The sequence below is a fragment of the Abramis brama genome (genome assembly GCF_963993115.1).
Source record: "Abramis brama genome assembly, chromosome: 4".
NCBI lineage: Eukaryota > Metazoa > Chordata > Actinopteri > Cypriniformes > Leuciscidae > Abramis > Abramis brama.
Genome location: NC_139966.1, coordinates 55188268 through 55208142, shown reverse-complemented (window position 1 = coordinate 55208142; position 19875 = coordinate 55188268). Strand labels below are relative to the sequence as shown.

Here is a 19875-nt window from a genome sequence, read left to right as displayed (position 1 = left end):
TAGTTGAGCACCGGTGGGTTTGCATCACTGCTGCAGCTCAGAGTCACTGAACGGCCCTCCAGAACAAAACCAGATGCACTTACATGCGCAGATGTGTTTTTAGGAGCATCTAATGGAGGAGAAAAAATGTAGGCCATCAAAAAAATTGTTTTTATAATTGTAAAGTCATTAATGCGATGAAATGAGACTAATGGAATTAGTGACAAAAAAAAGAAGGCTTTTCAAAGGGGTGGTTGATTATGATTTCACTTTTCTAACTTTAGTTAGTGTGTAATGTTGCTGTGGCGAGGGGGGCGTGGTTCCGCGAAGTCTGTAGCGGGAGAGAAAGGTGGGGGCCGAGCGGTGAGTAAGTAGGTCAAGTGCAGATGATGAACACCTGTGTCTGATTGCAGTAATTGGCGTGGAGAGACTGCATAAAGCCGGGGAGAGCGAGAGAGAGGGGGAGAGAGTATTGGACTGGGACTACACACACGAGCTGATCGAGGAGAGAGATCACCAGAGACTGTGAAAATTATTTGATTGTTATTGCTGTGCAGGAAGCACGGTGAACGCGCTGTTTGCGCACCTTTTGTTTATTTGTTGATTTTGAAATAAAGTGTTAGTCCCAGTCAGCCGACCCCTGTCTTCTTCCTTCCTACACTACGAACCTTACTACAGTTGCTGTTTGAGCATAAACAACATCTGCAAAGTGACAATGCTAAAAGTTCAAAGCAAAGGGAGATATTTGCTTTTAAAGAAATAGTTTTTTAAGGACTACAACAAACGGCTGGTAGAGACTACACCACATTCCTCCCGGGTTAGTGACATCACTAACCCTAAAATTTACTTAAACCCCGCCCCCTGAACACGATTTATAGATTATCAAGACCGAATATGCTAATCATTGACTAGAAGATAACTACACATAAGCTACATAAATTCATCAACTAAACATTCAGAAATGTCCTGTTGCATTCTACATGTTGTCTCTTCTTCTTGAGTCTCTCCATCATTGTCTGAATCCGGTTTGAACATAAAAGGCTAAAAGTTTTTGAAATTTTCAGTACGTGTGTGTGAGTGCAAGCTGTTGAAGCTCCGCCCCCTGTGTCAGGAGCAGCAGCTCATTTGCATTTAAAGGGACACACAGAAAACGGTGCGTTTTTGCTCACCCTCAAAAATGGACAATTTTAACATGCTAAATAAAAATGTCTGTGGGGTATTTTGAGCTAAAACTTCACATACACACTCTGGGGACATCAGAGATTTATTTTACATCTTGTGAAAAGGGCATTATACCACCCCTTTAAATCATACACATTGTCTCATCCATGTAAAAGGGTCCGCTGTCAGCAGGCTAAATGACTACAAAGTCATGCTTATTATATATGCATTTAGTTCTTGTCGTTCACTGTACATTTACAAGCCTAGTAAAGGCTGAAAAAACTGTTTAAGCGAAGATCATTTATATTAACGGTTGTTTTTATAGTTTATAGTTTTTATATTTAAAAATATATATAAAATAATTTTAATATAATATGTATAATTTATATTTTGTGTATTTATTTACACTATTCCTCTCTCTCTTTCTCTGCATATAAAATGAATTATATGCAATATTTTATACTTCTAGTATATATATGTGTATAAAGTCTGAAATCTGAAGTCTGATATAGTAATGACTGTGAGTAAATTAGAAGAGCCTCTTGATACTCACACTGGACGTCCAGCATCACTGATGCGTTCTGAGCGCCGTGTTCGTTCTGAGCTGTACAGACGTATCGTCCGCTGTGTGTCGGGTCGGGGTTGCTGATGGTCAGGTTCTGTCCGCTCTGCACTGGTTTCAGTGGTTCTTCAGTGTCTCTGTACCAGGTGTAGTTGAGCACCGGTGGGTTTGCATCACTGCTGCAGCTCAGAGTCACTGAACGGCCCTCCAGAACAAAACCAGATGCACTTACATGCGCAGATGTGTTTTTAGGAGCATCTAATGGAGGAGAAAAAATGTAGGCCATCAAAAAAATTGTTTTTATAATTGTAAAGTCATTAATGCGATGAAATGAGACTAATGGAATTAGTGACAAAAAAAAAGGCTTTTCAAAGGGGTGGTTGATTATGATTTCACTTTTCTAACTTTAGTTAGTGTGTAATGTTGCTGTTTGAGCATAAACAACATCTGCAAAGTGACAATGCTCAAAGTTCAAAGCAAAGGGAGATATTTGCTTTTAAAGAAATAGTTTTTTAAGGACTACAACAAACAGCTGGTAGAGACTACACCACATTCCTCCCGGGTTAGTGACATCACTAACCCTAAAATTTACATAAACCCCGCCCCCTGAACACGATTTATAGATTAACAAGACCGAATATGCTAATCATTGACTAGAAGATAACTACACATAAGCTACATAAATTCATCAACTAAACATTCAGAAATGTCCTGTTGCTTCTACATGTTGTCTCTTCTTCTTGAGTTTCTCCATCATTGTCTGAATCCAGTTTGAACATAAAAGGCTAAAAGTTTTTGAAATTTTCAGTACGTGTGTGAGTGCAAGCTGTTGAAGCTCCGCCCCCTGTGTCAGGAGCAGCAGCTCATTTGCATTTAAAGGGACACACAGAAAACGGTGCGTTTTTTTTTTTATTATTTTTTTTATTAACAAAAAACAACAACATACAAAACTCTCGTAGGGGAAAAGAATAAATGGTGCGTTTTTGCTCACCCTCAAAAAATGGACAATTTTAACATGCTAAATAAAAATGTCTGTGGGGTATTTTGAGCTAAAACTTCACATACACACTCTGGGGACATCAGAGATTTATTTTACATCTTGTAAAAAGGGCATTATACCACCCCTTTAAATCATACACATTGTCTCATCCATGTAAAAGGGTCCGCTGTCAGCAGGCTAAATGACTACAAAGTCATGCTTATTATATATGCATTTAGTTCTTGTCGTTCACTGTACATTTACAAGCCTAGTAAAGGTTGAAAAAACTGTTTAAGCGAAGATCATTTATAGTAGCGGTTGTTTTTATAGTTTATAGTTTTTATATTTAAAAATATATATAAAATAATTTTAATATAATATGTATAATTTATATTTTGTGTATTTATTTACACTATTCCTCTCTCTCTTTCTCTGCATATAAAATGAATTATATGCAATATTTTATACTTCTAGTATATATATGTGTATAAAGTCTGAAATCTGAAGTCTGATATAGTAATGACTGTGAGTAAATTAGAAGAGCCTCTTGATACTCACACTGGACGTCCAGCATCACTGATGCGTTCTGAGCGCCGTGTTCATTCTGAGCTGTACAGACGTATCGTCCGCTGTGTGTCGGGTCGGTGTTGCTGATGGTCAGGTTCTGTCCGCTCTGCACTGGTTTCAGTGGTTCTTCAGTGTCTCTGTACCAGGTGTAGTTGAGCACCGGTGGGTTTGCATCACTGCTGCAGCTCAGAGTCACTGAACGGCCCTCCAGAACAAAACCAGATGCACTTACATGCGCAGATGTGTTTTTAGGAGCATCTAATGGAGGAGAAAAAATGTAGGCCATCAAAAAAATTGTTTTTATAATTGTAAAGTCATTAATGCGATGAAATGAGACTAATGGAATTAGTGACAAAAAAAAAGGCTTTTCAAAGGGGTGGTTGATTATGATTTCACTTTTCTAACTTTAGTTAGTGTGTAATGTTGCTGTTTGAGCATAAACAACATCTGCAAAGTGACAATGCTCAAAGTTCAAAGCAAAGGGAGATATTTGCTTTTAAAGAAATAGTTTTTTAAGGACTACAACAAACAGCTGGTAGAGACTACACCACATTTCTTCCCGGGTTAGTGACATCACTAACCCTAAAATTTACATAAACCCCGCCCCCTGAACACGATTTATAGATTATCAAGACCGAATATGCTAATCATTGACTAGAAGATAACTACACATAAGCTACATAAATTCATCAACTAAACATTCAGAAATGTCCTGTTGCATTCTACATGTTGTCTCTTCTTCTTGAGTCTCTCCATCATTGTCTGAATCCGGTTTGAACATAAAAGGCTAAAAGTTTTTGAAATTTTCAGTACGTGTGTGAGTGCAAGCTGTTGAAGCTCCGCCCCCTGTGTCAGGAGCAGTAGCTCATTTAAAGGGACACACAGAAAACGGTGCGTTTTTGCTCACCCTCAAAAATGGACAATTTTAACATGCTAAATAAAAATGTCTGTGGGGTATTTTGAGCTAAAACTTCACATACACACTCTGGGGACATCAGAGATTTATTTTACATTTTGTGAAAAGGGCATTATACCACCCCTTTAAATCATACACATTGTCTCATCCATGTAAAAGGGTCCGCTGTCAGCAGGCTAAATGACTACAAAGTCATGCTTATTATATATGCATTTAGTTCTTGTCGTTCACAGTACATTTACAAGCCTAGTAAAGGTTGAAAAAACTGTTTAAGCGAAGATCATTTATAGTAGCGGTTGTTTTTATAGTTTATAGTTTTTATATTTAAAAATATATATAAAATAATTTTAATATAATATGTATAATTTATATTTTGTGTATTTATTTACACTATTCCTCTCTCTCTTTCTCTGCATATAAAATGAATTATATGCAATATTTTATACTTCTAGTATGTGTGTATAAAGTCTGAAATCTGAAGTCTGATATAGTAATGACTGTGAGTAAATTAGAAGAGACTCTTGATACTCACACTGGACGTCCAGCATCACTGATGCGTTCTGAGCGCCGTGTTCGTTCTGAGCTGTACAGACGTATCGTCCGCTGTGTGTCGGGTCGGTGTTGCTGATGGTCAGGTTCTGTCCGCTCTGCACTGGTTTCAGTGGTTCTTCAGTGTCTCTGTACCAGGTGTAGTTGAGCACCGGTGGGTTTGCATCACTGCTGCAGCTCAGAGTCACTGAACGGCCCTCCAGAACAAAACCAGATGCACTTACATGCGCAGATGTGTTTTTAGGAGCATCTAATGGAGGAGAAAAACATATGTTACGATTTACAGCTCTAATTCTAGATGATCAGACAGTATTTATTGAAATAATCCCTGTCTTACACTGAACACGTAGCGTACGGGACTTGTGTTTTGTGATCTGCTCCTGAAGCTGGTGTGTTACAGTGCAGGTGAAATTGGCTAAATGATGACGGTGAGTTACAGTGAAGATCAGATCAGAGATGAGCTCAGTTTGCTCCTGACGCTGCTGTTGTGTGACACTCTCGTTGAGGAGGTGTTCAGGAGACGAGCTCCATGTGAGATTTGCTGGACGAGAGGAACAGAAGATCTTAGTTGAGCAGCGCAGATTCACAGAGCTTCCCTCCGTCACCTCCTTCACCTTCTGCTGATCCTTAAACAGACTCACTGTGGGTTTGGGTGGAGACTCTACAACACATAGAGATGCAGTCAAACATTACAGGATTATCATATCCAATAATGAAGGCACATATTGTACAGTAGTTTAATTATTTATTATTTATATCCAGTAACATTATCCAACTCATTTTGCATCGCAGACATAAGGTATTTTCTGTGAATGTGCGAGACTTCTGATTCATAAGCCGCATATTAGTAAATGATTAGAAGAAAAACTGCTGTAACTGGTAAAACTATTTGCACTACAAACCAGTGTGTTTATGATAATAAATCAAAATAATATGATAACAATTACTAGTTTGCAATATAAAGCAGCATAACAGACAGTTTTTGTACAAGTTAATAACTGGTTGTGAATGTCAATAGAAGCTTTGCACAATCATGTTACTAATGGCCGCACCACACTTACATTTAGATAGAAGCAGCATGAACAAAATGACACTCACTTGTGACAGCAATTTCAACTTTGTATTCAGGTTTGTTGTAGTAGTTATATTTCAGTCCTCCGCTGCCTTCAACTCTAAAGTAATACGACCCATTATCCCTCTGACGGACATTATCAAAGCGGGTGGTGCAGTTTTTCTCTGTAGGAGTGCCAAATATTTCTCCTTTTAATGATCCAGTGTCGGGGCTACTGGAGTCAAACACTACAGTGGAAGATGTGTCTTTATACCATAATCTCTTTACATCTTCAGTGAGGTATGTTACATATTGTTGATCAGTATCAAATGTGCAGGGTATGAAAACACAGGATCCTTGTAGAGCTTCTACTTTCTTCGGCAGACTGATACTAAAAACACATAACACTCCTAAAACACACAGACAAGAGGAACTGATCACACAGAGTTTACATGCAGAATAAACTGCTGCACGTATTCAAATGGAAATGCTTTCAGAATATTAATTCAGCAGAGGAATAATCTATAAGAATGAAACCTTGTATCAGACATCCAGTGAGGAGGAACGTCACAGATATTTCCATCATTTACATTCACTCCACCTTACAACAGAAAATACAAACACACAATCATATACACTCTTAAAATAAACTGAAGAACCTTTAACATCCATTGAATCTTTCCATTCCATAAAAGCTTCTTTATAGTGAAAAAACAATGTTCTTTAGATTATTAAAAGTTTCTTCATATTAAGAAAAAATTATTATTTTAGGAAGTGTTCCCTGAAAGTTTCCATAAATTGTTCTTCTATGGAATCGCTGTGAAAAAAACACACCCTTTTGGAACCTTTATTTTTAAGAGTGTATAAACTTAACAACAGTTATTTCCTTTTTAAACTTTGGTGTAAACACTATTTATAAATCCAAAAACAATTTTTCATGAGTGAGATAAATGTCATGAGAAAAAATACAGGCTACTAAATCAAAATCTATTTTTTTTTAGAAAGATTAAAAACAGTTTAATTTTGAACATGTTTTACAACCACAAAGTTTTTCAAAAGACTGAAAATCTCCAAACGACAGAAGTTTTAGTGTGTTGTGTGTAAATGACTTACCGGAGAAGAGTGAAAGCGACTGTGACTCTTCTACACTGGATAGAGGGAGATCTGTGTGTGAAAACAACACGTCTTTACTGCTTGTAGAGTTTTACCACTTCCCCTTTCAGTCCGAACTAAATAACTATAGCCTGACTGAGTAATATATGCTAATCAGTATGAAGCTTATTGAATAATATTCAAAAAATAATTTCTTTATATTTACTTGAAACATCTTGTGAGATCCAGTAACGCTTAATAATTACTAAATATTATTCAGGAATAAGTGTTGAATCACATTTAAAACGCAATCTGTTAAGGAAACATTATCATTTCATTTCTTTGTGTTTCTTACTTTTTAAGGTTGGCTATTATAGTATTACAGTAAGAAACATGGTAAATTCAGGACTAAATAGCTTGCAGATTCTTTCTTACCCAAGATACTGAGTGAAACCGAAAGCAGAACAGATTTCAGCAAATACTGCTGTTTTGTATCATGTTTGTTTCTCTAATTCCGACACCGATGATCAAATGTATGGAAGCTTGTTTCCAATTCCACCAATAAAAAATGTATTACTCTCAGTGTCTCAGTGTTAAAAATAAAATAAGTTTTAATAAATATTTTATTTTGCCTATATTAACAATGGTCTTGATGGGTTGAGGAGTCAGTTCTGCCACGCTCAGGTACGCATTAGTGAATCACAATCATATTAATCTCCTCATCAACAGCAATCATAATGGAGAGCTATTAAATATGAAGCAAAAGACCACGGTCTTCAGGCACATCTCAGAATAGCTCAGAAGATAACAACTTGCAGAGCTGACAACTCTCACGCATTCAACATGAGATTCACGCAATTGACACTGACACGCTCTCACGGCACGTCCATTTTATCACGCAGTGAAAAATCGCGAAGCAAAGAGAACATTGACACCAATAGACAAGACAGAGCAGGTTTATATGATATGAAACGGTCTCAGCTTTCAAATTCTATCAATTTTATTATGAAATTCAAACAATAAATATCGTTTTAGCTCTCCTAAATGTGACGTGACAGATCGTGGCACGTGAACTGATCACAGCCCCGGCTCCAGCTTTGAGATATAAGGTGGGCCAAGTGAAATTCCTGGTGGGCCCTGAGTTTTAACATTATTTTATTTTTTCCCTGTAACAAAACTTTATTTTATAACAAAAGAGGCAGGTCTTGATAGGGATTCTGCTTTATTTACAGGGCTCAACGCTAAGGAGCTTTTCTACAGTCAGTAATAAAACAACAAATGACCAAATTACAAACAGCACAAATAAATGCAATCAGGGCAGGACTGAGGGGTCTGGGGCCTCTGGGCTTGAGTTTATGTCGGGGCCTCAAATGACCTCAACTAGAACATCATTTTGGAGTAGCACAAAATACACAAACATAAAATATGCTTCGAGGTTTCTAGAACAATTAATATGCAATATGCCTAGCCTAGTCAAAGTTTATAGGTAATATTAAATAGTCATTATAATACAATAAATACAGGCTGTGCTCTCTCAGTTGAGAGAAGTTCAAAACCCTAAAATAACACTGAGCAATAAAGCTAGCATCTGTGTCCTTTTATGTCAGATTATTTCATTTTAATCAATAAATTCAGGCAGAATAAAAAAACACTGTATGACTACCAATCAAATGAGATCAAATCAACAAAATACATCTTTGGATTTAATTTATCTGTGTAAAATGTGTTCTGTTCTGATGATTGATATTAGGAAAAACCTGGCTTTCTGATATCCAAAAAGATTACATAAATCATTAAGGGCATGATGACAATTAAAAGTGGGAATTAAAAAAATTCAAAAGTTACACTTCCCGTGGCACTTTGAAGTAGAAGATTCTGTCAAATATAAGTACTTCATACAAGGAATGACATGCAAACAAGGAATTATGTTCATTATTGATTATTTGCAGTAAACAACTTTGCATGTGTAGTTGTATGTAAGCTACCACAATAAAAAAAATCTATATGCAAACGCCTCACACTTCAGCCTCAGTGGCTCTTCAAACTGAATCTACACTCTTGCATCTGTGTCGGTAGTCAGCATTACGAGATGCTCACTTGGTTAACTTCTACTGTTCCATCGTAACTCTAATACTGTAAACGTTTCACTTATTTTTTTACAAGCTGAGACGTGTTAGAATTGCTACAGATGGTGTCAGGAGCTCAACTGGCCCAACTGCCTGACAGTATTCTCATATTAATCACTAAATTCTAGACTTATTGTTAAATCATGTGAAGAGCATTTTTATGTGAGCATGTCAGACAAGAATTATTTTGAGAGCATAAAATAGGAATTAAGCAAAACTAAGCAAAAAATTAAGCAAAATCTATTCTAACACTTTCATTACAAAAAAGTCTCCATTAAAACATTTTCACCATATAAATACACTATATTGTTGTGTAAATACAACAATATTATAATATATAATATAATGTATAATTATATGTCCAATATATAATGATTGTGGTTCTGAGCTGTACAGACGTATCGTCCGCTGTGTGTCGGGTCGGTGTTGCTGATGGTCAGGTTCTGTCCGCTCTGCACTGGTTTCAGTGGTTCTTCAGTGTCTCTGTACCAGGTGTAGTTGAGCACCGGTGGGTTTGCATCAGTGAGTACGTTTACATGCACCCTCATAATGCGATTATAATGGGATTTTGGCAATATTGCGATTAAACTTTACCTCATGTAAATGCAATACTTCGATGAAACTAATGTGATTAAGCTTATAATCGTAGTAACCATATTTGCATTAAACACAATAAACAGGAATTTAAAAACCTTTAATCTCAGTGCTCGGCTCTACACGGATGCCGTGTGTTGTTCACACAACTTCATGAATGAACTCTGTGATATTTTTCTGAAGTTTTCTCTTCTCCAAATCACTAAATCAATCACTCCAAATCACGTATCTTCATCCAGACGAACGCGACGGCAGTGTAGGCAAACCCGGTGTAGTGCCGAATTCTGTGACTCTAGTAGGCGCTGTAGTGATGGTAGGGTTAAGATTAGGATTGGGATTAGGAGTAGGTTGGATTAGCACAATACAGCGCCTACTAGGGTCACAGAATTTGGTGGGTCACATAATTCGGCATAACACCAGCAATGCAATATACAGTACATCATGGCACAGAATAATACCTAGTACTTCCTTAAAAATGTATTAAATTTGATATGAGTAGATTAAAACATTCATACTGTATGCCTATCTGAGTGTGTTATAACCATACTTATTAGTGAATAATCAGAATAATAAAAAACTGCATGTAAACTGTGAGTGGAGAGTTCTGCTCGTGTCATGTAAACTTCTTACTGTGTTTAAGACCTAGGGCCCTATCTTGCACCCAGCGAAACTGACTTTGTACACCGACGCATGTATCATTCCTATTTTGCACCCGACGAGCAGCGGACTTTTCCCTCCACAGACGCACTTCGGTAAATTAGGAAATGAACTTGCGCTCCCGGGGGCGGTTCAGCGAAAAGAGGAGGAGTGTTCCGGCACAAGCGTTCCCTGGTGCTATTTTGCAGGTTTAGAAAACAATTCCGCCACTGACCAGGAAAAACCTAGTCTAAAGTCAGTGGTGCATTATTCAGATGCTATTTTAAGGGCGCATGCTTGGCCATAATCAATGTAGCATGTGCACTTATCTGTGCTGAGATGTGCTTCTCTCATCTACACACAGAAGCAGAAGTTTTCATTTTTAGAAAACCATACATTATTACAAGGAACAATATTATTACACGAGGGAAATCATTGTTGTGTCCATGAAGATGTGAAAAATAGGCATAAATCTAGCTTACACATTTACTCAAATTATTATACGCCTGTTTAACCGAAGCTAATTTGGGTGTGTTTCTCCATCCCCATACAATGTCACTTCTCTGTGAACAAGCGCGCCTGCTCTTAAAGGGAATGTGAGATGACGCTCTGATTGGTTTATTTCACGTTACGCCCAAACCACACCTATGAATAATGAAGCTACTTCAGACCAACCCATTTTAGATTTGCGTCGGGCGCAAGAGTCATTTATCCTGCCGGTATAATAGCAACAGCGCCCAAGATCCGCCCACAAAGTTACTTGCATTTCGCGCTTGATACTTGCGTTTCAGATCGTTAAAATAGGGCCCCTAGTCTGATTATTATCGCATTATTGTGCACATGTAAGAGTAGTCACTGCTGCAGCTCAGAGTCACTGAACGGCCCTCCTACAAAACCAGCTGCGTTTACAGACACAGATGTACATGTTCATCTGGAAGAGAAAATCAATCAAGCAATTACATTATGATTTACAGCACTAATTCTAGATGATCAGACAGTGGCTCCTCATACAAAAGTGTCTTTTCAGTGCTGAAAGTCATATTGTGACTGTGTGAAACAAAGTATACATCACATAATGCTTTTATGGTGAAATTGCATCTTTTTCCTGTCAATCAATGTTTATTGTATGACCGTAAACAATGCACTTTCATTGCATCCAAATGCAATCTAGATCGTGTTGCAGTTACTGTATTACATTCACAGCATTTATGTCATGTTGTGTTGGCCATGCTGGTTTTAAAAATGATTTATTACATGAAAATTATAAAAACATTAATATTATTATTCCATATTTAATATTTTAAATATAATTTTTATGTTCAATTTATATAGTTTAATGTTATTTTTTAGCTTTTAAGTCTGAAATCTGAAGTCTGATATAGTAATGACTGTGAGTAAATTAGAAGAGCCTCTTGATACTCACACTGGACGTCCAGCATCACTGATGCGTTCTGAGCGCCGTGTTCGTTCTGAGCTGTACAGACGTATCGTCCGCTGTGTGTCGGGTCGGTGTTGCTGATGGTCAGGTTCTGTCCGCTCTGCACTGGTTTCAGTGGTTCTTCAGTGTCTCTGTACCAGGTGTAGTTGAGCACCGGTGGGTTTGCATCACTGCTGCAGCTCAGAGTCACTGAACGGCCCTACAGAACAAAACCAGATGCACTTACATGCGCAGATGTGTTTTTAGGAGCATCTAATGGAGGAGAAAAACATTCAGGCAATTATGTTATGATTTACAGCTCTAATTCTAGATGATCAGACAGTATTTATTGAAATACGTCTTACACTGAACACGTAGCGTACGAGTCTCTTGTTTTGTGATCTGCTTCTGAAGCTGGTGTGTTACAGTGCAGGTGAAAGTGGCTAAATGATGACGGTGAGTTACAGTGAAGATCAGATCAGAGATGAGCTCAGTTTGCTCCTGACGCTGCTGTTGTGTGACGCTCTCGTTGAGGAGGTGTTCAGGAGACGAGCTCCATGTGAGATTTGCTGGACGAGAGGAACAGAAGATCTTAGTCGAGCAGCGCAGATTCACAGAGCTTCCCTCCGTCACCTCCGTCACCTCCTTCACCTTCTGCTGATCCTTAAACAGACTCACTGTGGGTTTGGGTGGAGACTCTACAACACATAGAGATGCAGTCAAACATTACAGGATTATCATATCCAATAATGAAGGCACATATTGTACAGTATTAGATTTATTTTTCAATGCAACTCATTTTGCAACTTATTTGCAAAACTTATTTTGTATTTGGGACTTAATCTTGGAATTTTGTGAATGTGCGAGACTTCCGATTCATTAGCCGCTATAGACATTATGCACAAGAGAAACAAGCGTGTAGACATCTTTAGAATTTTGTGTTTTTGCTGTAGCTCTGTATATTTCTATGGCAGCGCTGTTGAAGAGTAGCTGGTAAAGTGGATTTACTTATTGTAGAGTTAATGAAAGTTATCATGAGCATTGTAATGTCTGTAATGTCATAAAGAATCCCTGTAGGCCTGGAAGATTTTCAAACGAGCGGTTCATTCATAAATCCATAAGATCTTACATATCTTACATGCTGTGGAAATACAAACCAGGGGTCTCATTTATAAAACTGTGCGTAGGAACCTTACTAAAAGTGTACGTGCGCCTGAAAGCCAAAAATGACGTACGCAAAAAAATATTCAGACTTATAAAACCGTTCGTACGCCAGAACCTGCGCAGAATTCACTTTATAAATCCCAGTCAGCGGAAGATTGTGCGCACATGCGTCTCCTCCCTGAAATAACCATATATGGAGCTTACAACGCCTAGTTTTACTATGCATATCCTCATCTGCATATCATTTGCATATGATTATTCATCCACGTGATAACGTTTAACGGTACAAGACACATTACATTAATAAAAATCATGTACTTGCCTATCCTTGTCTTGTTTTTGAATACACATCAAATAGTGTAAAATACATTTCATCTTTTCCACTGGCCGAATTGTATTTTTAATTGATTTATATTTTTAATGGAAACAGATTGGGCATTATTTGCACGAAACTATTTTCTCAGACAATCTTGTATTATCTTGATAAGCAATTATCTCTGTGGTTAAAACATTAAAACACAGCACGCCACAGGAAAAGTGTTCAAAAACATCGCATCCACAACAAATATTTCTATTGATTGAATTTGAATAAAAAATGTTGTAACTTCTCAGTAATGATTTCATGTTTAAGTGTTTAACTCCATTAATTTGAATGGCATATTTAATCTAAATGTTTATATCAGAAGTAAAACATAGTTTAAATCATTATTTTATTTATTTAAACTGTTATTTGCGTCAGTTTCACTAAACAGCCCAACGCGCTCGCTGGCGCGGACATTTAAGAAGGGGTGGATATTTGCGTCAAGTGACAGGCTTGGTGAGTGAAATTATATTTGTATTATATTTCTGTATAATTTTTGACCAAAAAGACATTTAACTCCAGCTCACCATCGGTGTCGCCAAACTGCTCCATCTCCAAAACGTTCGTACGCATGGGTCAGAGTTTGCGTGCAGGTGCGCACATTTTCCCATCAAGTTTGTTTTTATAAATCACAACTTATGCGTCGGAAGTGGCGTACGCCTCTTTCAGGGCCTGTTTTGTGCGTACGCGACGGTTATAAATGAGGCCCCAGAAGACAGAACACGACGAGCACATCGCTGGACCTGGGCAGGGCTACAAAGGGTCTATTGGTAAATAATAACTAATAACAAAGTGCAGTTAATGATAAAACTACTTGCGCTACAAACCATAGTGTTTTATGATTATGATAATAAATGAAAATAATGTGATAGTTATCAGTTTGCAATATAAAGCTGCATAATGGACTGTTTTGTACAGGTAAATATATTTTATACACAATTACATTACAGAATATTAATTCAGTAAAGGAATAATAACAAATGGCCACACTGCACTTACATTAAGATAGATAGATAGATAGATAGATAGATAGATAGATAGATAGATAGATAGATAGATAGATAGATAGATAGATAGATAGATAGATAGATAGAAGCAGCATGAACAATATGACACTCACCTATGATGCCAATTTCAACTTGGGAGTATTTATTACTTTTTCTGTAGCTAAATTTAAATTTATCTTTGCCTTCAATTCTGAAGAAATACGACCCATTATCACTCTGATGGACATTATTGAAGCGGGTGGTGCAGTTTTTCTCTGTAGGAGTGCCAAATATTTCTCCTTTTAACGATGCAGTGCCGGGTCTACTGGAGTCAAACACTACAGTGAGGAGGGTTTACGTCTTTATACCATATTCTCTTTGAATCTTCAGTGAGGTCTTTTACATAATTTTTATCAATATCAAATGTGCAGGGTATGAAAACACAGGATCCTTGTAGAGCTTCTACTCTCTCCGGCAGACTGATATTAAAAACACATAACACTCCTAAAACACACAGACAAGAGGAACTGATCACACAGAGTTTACATGCAGAATAAACTGCTGCACTTATTCATATGGAAATGCTTTCAGAATATTAATTCAGTAGAATAATCTATAAGAATGAAACCTTGTATCAGACATCCAGTGAGGAGGAACGTCACAGATATTTCCATCATTTACATTCACTCCACCTTACAACAGAAAATACAAACACACAATCATATACACTCTTAAAATAAACTGAAGAACCTTTAACATCCATTGAATCTTTCCATTCCATAAAAGCTTTTTTATAGAGAAAAAACAATGTTCTTTAGATTATTAAAAGATTCTTCTCAAGAAAATGTTTTTTATTAAAGTGTTCACTGAAAGTTTCCATTAATTATTCTTCTATGGAATCGCTGTGAAAAAAAAACTCTCTTTTGTAATCTTTATTTTTAAGAGTATATAAACTTAACAGCAGTTAATTCCTTTTTAAACTTGTATCTGAATTTTTAGCTATTGGTGTAAACATATTTACATGAGTGAGATAAATGTCATGAGAAAAAATACAGGCTACTAAATCATAACTCTAAATCACTTAAAAATCTTAAATTAATTTTTAGAAAGATTAAAAACATTTTGAACATGTTTTACAACCACAAAGTTTGTCAAAAGACTGAAAATCTCTAAACGACAGAAGTTTTAGTGTGTTGTGTGTAAGTGACTTACTGGAGAAGAGTGAAAGCGGCTATGACTCTTCTACACTGGAGGGAGATCTGTGTGTGAAAACAACACGTCTTTACTGCTATTAGAGTTTTACCACTTCCCCTTTCAGTCCGAACTAAATAACTATAGCCTGACTGAGTAATATATGCTAATCAGTATGAAGCTTATTGAATAATATTCAAAAAATAATTTCTTTATATTTACTTGAAATATCTTGTGAGATCCAGTAACGCTTAATAATTACTAAGGAATAAGTGTTGAATCATATTTAAAACGCAATCTGTTAAGGAAACATTAACATTTCATTTCTTCGTGTTTCTTACTTTTTAAGGTTGGCTATTATAATGTTACAGTAATACACATGGTAAATTCAGGACTAAATAGCTTGCAGATTCTTTTCTCCCATTCTTTACTTTTTTTAAAGTGTTCATGTAGTGTCAGGCATAATGTGCACCCTTTGGATTTTTGATATTTATTCAAATAAATTTAAGTTTGCTATTGAAGTTAAAAACGTGTATGTCAATGTTGTATGCAACTTTAGAGCAGTAGATTGCCAAGCATACTCTCCATCTGCTGTAGAGAATATGCTCGGCAATCAACTGCTTTTCCGGCAGTTCCTGGACGTCAATGTTGAATTTACTGTCGAATTTGAACCACTGAATTTGTGGAAGCGAATTTGCAAAGCGAAATAAAATGGACCGAAAATTGCCTGTTGAATATTATAGGTTGTATTTTTAAACAGTTTGAATATTTTGGAAGTGAAATATGAAAGGTGAATATGGATTAATGCATTTTTAATAATGAAAATGTGTTTGAAATGTTTTTAATTGAAATATTCACAGCTTAAATATTCAACCATGTTGAATTTCAGCCCATAAAAATGCAAGCCCTAAAAATACAATGCATTAAAATGCAAACATGGTTAATGCAATGCCTATTTTTTTCAAGTAGTGCAATTCAACAGGCTTTTTTATTTCAAAAACATTTTACATTATTTTACTTCCATGGTGGTGTAAATACTCAAGTCCAATATATAATGATTGTGGTTCTGAGCTGTACAGACGTATCGTCTGCTCTGTGTCGGGTCAGTGTTGCTGATGGTCAGGTTCTGTCCGCTCTGCACTGGTTTCAGTGGTTCTTCAGTGTCTCTGTACCAGGTGTAGTTGAGCACCGGTGGGTTTGCATCACTGAGTACGTTTACATGCACCCTCATAATGCGATTATAATGGGATTTTGGCAATATTGCGATTAAACTTTACCTCATGTAAATGCAATACTTTGATTAAGTATTGCATTACTTAATGCAATGCAATGTAAACATCTTACTGCGTTTAAAGGTGCTCTAAGTGATGTCACACGTTTTTTTAGGCCAAAACATTTTTTGTCACATACAGCAAACATCTCGTCACTATCCGCTAGCTGCCTGTCCCCTGAACACACTGTAAAAAAAAAAAGCGGTCTCTATAGGCTCCACATACGGCAACAAAAACAAACTGGGCTCACCCGCACCACGAAACACAACAAACAGTGTTCCAGCCAATCACTGGCAAGAAGTATTTGAGGGTGGGGTTTGGGGAGTTAGTGCACGTGCACATGAAGGGGGTGTGGAGGAGAGAGAAGAAGCATGAAAAGGGAAGTTTGAATTATGGCCGACACACGACCAAAGAGACGATGTTCCGATGAACAAATTGCAAAGAAGAGGGACAAGGATAAGGAACGTGCGAAGTACCGAATTTACATCGGAAAAACCTTTGAAAGGTGGCGAGAACTCCGCCGGCAGAAGGGCTTCCAATCCGACATTCAGTTGCTCTGTTTTTGCAGAACAGGTAGTAAATCCATTTTTCTTTATAAATTGACGTTCATGTTCGCCAAACCAACACAAGGATGTAATTAGCTAGAACTATGCAGTCAGCGTTAACTTTGGTGAATACAACATATATGTTTCTAGCAGCTAGCGATCAATCTCTATCGTAAATGATCAAGCAAATTCACAGTAGGGCAACAATGATTGTTTTCATGCACTGTTTGTTATGAATTTGTTCATTTATAGGCTATTGACAACTTTGACTAAATTTGTTTACGACGATGCCGTTGTTTATGCTCACTGGGAAACGCGAAGCTAACGTTATCTTGCTATTATTGCGTCCTTGTATGGGAGCTATAGTTATAACCTCGGGTGGCGAAACAATTTTAAGATAATGTTTCTCTTTTTCTGCATTCTGTTCTGCAATATGTAAAAGCATTTATCTAACTTGGCGACATTACAAATTGAATGAAGTATCAGTAAAACTTAAAACTTTGTTTGTATTGACTACTTTGACTTTCCTTTATGTCGGAAGGGAGGGGAGGAGGGAGGAGACGGCATGAGGAGGAAGGAGGGTTTTGTTTGACAACAATTCGAACGTCAACAAGAAGTTACGTCTCCCGGCATCGCTTAGAGCACCTTTAAGACCTAGGGCCCTATCTTGCACCCAGCAAGACTTGACTTTGTATCAAAGTCCGACGCATGTATCATTCCTATTTTGCACCGGCACACAGCGGACTTTTCCCTCCACAGGCGCACGTCGGTAAATTAGGGAATGAACTTGCGCTCCCGGGGGCGGTTCAGTGAAAAGAGGAGGCGTGTTCCAGCGCAAACGTTCCCTGGTGCTATTTTGCAGGTTTAGAAAACAATTCCGCCACTGACCAGGAAAAACCTAGTCTAAACCGCGTTATTCAGATGCTATTTTAAGGGCGCATGCTTGGCCATAATCAATGTAGCGTGTGCACTTTGCTTATCTCATCTACACACAGATGCAGCAGTTCTAATTTTTAGAAAACCATACATTATTACAAGGAATAATATTAACACACAAGGGAAATCATTGTTGTGTCCATGAAGATGTGAAAAAATAGGCATAAATCTATCTTACACATTTACCCAAATTATTATACGACTGTTTAACGGAAGCTAATTTGGGTGTGTTTCTCCATCCCCATACAATGTCACTTCTCTGTGTTTTACGGCCCTGACGAGAACGTCGGTCTCCTCGGCTGTGAACCGCTCCTGGCAAATCCGCCGTTATAATAGCCATCCGCCATGGAACAAGTGCGCCTGCTCTTAAAGGGAATGTGAGATGTCGCTCTGGTTTATTTCACGTTACGCCCAAACCACACCTATGAATAATGAAGCTACTTCAGACCAACCCCTTTTAGATTTGCGTCAGGCGCAAGAGTCATTTATCCCACCGGTATAATAGCAACAGCGCCCAAGACCCGCCCACAAAGTTACTTGCGTTTCGCGCTTCATACTTGCGTTTCAGATCGTTAAAATAGGGCCCCTAGTCTGATTATTAGAAATAATTGCATTATTGGTGCACATGTAAGCGTAGTCACTGCTGCAGCTCAGAGTCACTGAACGGCCCTCCTACAAAACCAGCTGCGTTTACAGACACAGATGTACATGTTCATCTGGAAGAGAAAATCAATCAAGCAATTACATTATGATTTATAGCACTAATTGTAGATGATCAGACAGTGGCTTCTCATACAAAAGTGTCTTTTCAGTGCTGAAAGTCATATTGTGACTGTGTGAAACAAAGTATACATCACATAATGCTTTTATGGTGAAATTGCATCTTTTTCCTGTCAGTCCATGTTTATTGTATGACTATAAACAATGCACTTTTATTGCATCCAAATGCAGTCTAGATCGTGTTGCAGTTACTGTATTACATTCACAGCATTTATGTCATGTTGTGTTGGCCATGCTGGTTTTAAAAATGATTTATTACATAAAAATTATAAAAACATTAATATTATTATTCCATATTTAACATTTTAAATATAATTTTTAGGTTTAATTTATATAGTTTAAGGATATTCTTTAGCTTTTAAGTCTGAAATCTGAAGTCTGATATAGTAATGACTGTGTGTAAATTAGAAGAGCCTCTTGATACACTGGACGTCCAGCATCACTGATGCGTTCTGAGCTTTCAGACATATCGTCCGCTGTGTGTACATTCAAAATAAAAGGGTTTCGCCCTCCTGTGGTGATTTGTGTGAATTACAGTTGCATATCGAGTCTAATAAACAAAAAAAGTGTTTCACTCTCTGGTATACTTAATGTGCAACTATGCAATTTTTTTCCATAAACACTGGATGAAACTGATTAACATTATAATCTTTTTTTTAAAGAAAAAAAATACGTTTTGAATAGAAATGAAAACACTGATGTATAATAAAATACATTATAATGTTTTAAAATGTAATGTGTTTTATCCCTCGTATTTTTAAAGGAGTATCTGTCTGAAAGTGTGACACCAGAAGAAGCTGACTGTGTTCTCCATCACAAATAATGTGCAACATAAACGACACACTGATGTCAAGTACGTTTCCCACTGCTGATCTGGTAAGGAAAGAAATGCTTGTTCAAACTCATGCTATTTTACAGGAATGAACTTCTGACTCCTATATTTTCTGTGAAATCTCTGACCAAAGGTCACAAACTTCAAATCTTATTAGGTAATGCTTTAGAGGAAGTTTTC

General features: G+C 37.2%; 1 protein-coding gene and 1 long non-coding RNA gene across 2 annotated transcripts in view; both read right to left on the bottom strand.

The window, feature by feature from the left end:
- LOC311082277 (B-cell receptor CD22-like) overlaps positions 1 to 11445 on the bottom strand; it is a 51740-nt gene extending 40295 nt beyond the window's left edge. Inside the window, exons 1-2 of the mRNA XM_084113005.1 lie at positions 6878 to 11445; positions 6302 to 6365 (exon numbers count right to left, since the gene is read on the bottom strand). The gene's annotated coding sequence lies outside the window, so the exon portion shown is untranslated. The remainder of the gene's footprint in view (positions 1 to 6301; positions 6366 to 6877) is intronic.
- Positions 11446 to 11761: 316 nt separating this feature from the next.
- On the bottom strand, positions 11762 to 15484 carry LOC311080924. The gene is made up of 4 exons (XR_014605759.1): positions 15353 to 15484; positions 14769 to 14832; positions 14275 to 14644; positions 11762 to 12327 (listed from the first exon to the last, which is right to left on the bottom strand). It is a non-coding gene; the product is annotated as an uncharacterized lncRNA (long non-coding RNA).
- Between the last annotated feature and the right edge of the window lie 4391 nt (positions 15485 to 19875).